This window comes from Elephantulus edwardii, unplaced genomic scaffold (assembly GCF_000299155.1).
Source record: "Elephantulus edwardii isolate Elephantulus edwardi_28Jun2011 unplaced genomic scaffold, EleEdw1.0 scaffold00111, whole genome shotgun sequence".
NCBI classification, from domain to species: domain Eukaryota; kingdom Metazoa; phylum Chordata; class Mammalia; order Macroscelidea; family Macroscelididae; genus Elephantulus; species Elephantulus edwardii.
Window position 1 is genome coordinate 1,039,900 of NW_006399861.1, and position 2,299 is coordinate 1,042,198.

Genomic DNA, 2,299 nt, shown 5'->3' on the forward strand with positions numbered 1-2,299 from the left:
TCTGGGGTATGTTCCCAGTACAGCTAGGGTTATATGGAATTTCTATGTTCAACTTTCTGAGGAAATACCAAACTATCTTCAAACTCAGTGGTAGCACCATTTTACAATCCCACCAACAGTTTATGAGAGTTCTCACTTTTCAACATCCTCTCCAACATTTGTTTACTGCCCTATTAACTTTGCCACTGATACTGGGGTGAGATGGTATGCCATTGTGGGTTTGATTTGCATCTCTTTTACTGCTAGTCATTTTGAATTCATGTGTCTGTTAGCCACCTGAACATCTTCCTCTGTGAAAAGTCTTTCTCTGTCTTTTGCCCATTTTGTAATTGAGTTATCAGTCTTTTTCTTCCAGGAGTATTCTGTAAACTTTTGTTATGAGACCATAAAGTTCTTAAGAGACAAACTAGGACCAAGTTTAAAAAGCCTAACTTATGCTATAAACAGAGTGCCAATTAAAGTCAGATACCCACAGTCTGGAGAAGATAAAATTGATGAGTGGGACTTTTAAAAGATTGAATCTGTATGCTTATCAAAAACTTTTCCAACAGAGTGAAAAGAAAGCCTGGGAACAAATATTTTACAATAGTATCTCTGACAAGGGTCTCATAACAAAAGTTTACAGATTTTGTTCTTTTTAATTCTAATATTCCTCCTGGGGAGCTTGAAGTGGCTTAGTAATAAGGACTTGCACTGTTGACTTAAATGTACACAGGTTGCTCCATGCGAGAATGATGGACAGTGTATGCAATTATACTGCCTCTGAAAACTCACTGGAGGGTCAGCTATGGGTCATTTTCAACTTGAAGGTACAAAACAACAATATTCCTTTAGGAATGTATATTGTTTTTAATTTATGATCTGGCCTAGAGGCAATTAATTTAGTATTCTCACTTTACCTCCTCCACTCTGATACTTTTTGCCATTTAGGGTAAGGATCAAATATGGAGCTTCTGCTACCTATAAAATGTATCCATTCCACAGATTTACAGATTGCAGATTTAGAGACTAGCAGACTGACTGCTAGTTAATTTGTGAACACAGTGAAATGGATCTTGGCTAGGATTTTGTTATTTATCTAGTCTGCATATGCCATCTCATCAAATAAAGGGAACTTTAGTAATATATAGAATTACATGTTACCAATTTAAATCTCATCTTCCTGCACAAAAATCTTTAAAGTATATCTGTTCATTCTTCTTATTTATGCTAGAGTGTTCAAAATAAGGTAGTCATTGTTTGCACCTGACATGATGTCACAATGTATTGCCTCATGAACATCCAACTTTTAGTCACTGATTCAAGATCCAAAAACGAGATCAGCTATATTTCTCCTAGAATAATCCACCTACTACTGGGATAAACAAAACAAAACAAAACAAAACAAAAAACATAGCAAAAATAAACCAAAACCAACAAAACAACCAAAAACATTTCCTAATACACCTGTAATGTCAATTTCTATTCATTTTCTTTATATATATGTGTAAGTTAAGTCCTCAGGTTTTCTCTTTCTTTTCTGACCATTATGGTTTTTATATCTGAACTTTTCCTATTTTTTAAATACTGTTACCTGGTATTTATTTGCTAGAACCTTTCATTTTATCACTGTTGTCAGGGATCTTTGGCCTATAAAAGAACATCCGAGATCTTTTCAGTAATGCTAGTTTTCTACTCATTAGAGTACCTCTTATTATTGATAGATGTCATTTACTCAGATCCTCCTAAGACTATGTTGTAACTGGACTCTGGTTACTTTTCCAGCAGCTAGTAAGGGAGATGGGTGTATATCCTAAAAAGACATGCCTTGTTTTGCATGGGAGAGCACTCTGTGTTGTCTTAAAGCAAGAAAAGAATGCTGGCTTTTTACAAGAAAGAGTTGGCTACTTCTGGAAGTTCACCATTCAGAAGAATCTAGAAATTCAAGCTTTTCAGGCACACTGACCTAGATGCTCACATCCCACATTTTAGGGACAAAGGCCTTTGCGATCAAGGTATTACAGTTTTGTCAAGGTTAACATTTACTCAATAGTCTTAGGAGCTTTGCTGACCTTGCAAGTGTATCCTGGGCCTCCTCTTCAGTTACTTTTTACCTTCTTTCTGTTAAAGATAAGAATCTGCTTATATACTGAAGTACACCCTCTGGTTTTCGTGTTATCTGAAATTAGTGATTAATAACCTTCTCATTTTCAGTGCCTTTTCCTAATATTTCCTTACAACAAGTAGGATACATTTAAGTTTTTAAATTTCAAAGACTTCTCTTGTATAACATTTACTTAAATTATTGTTGTGTGCCTTT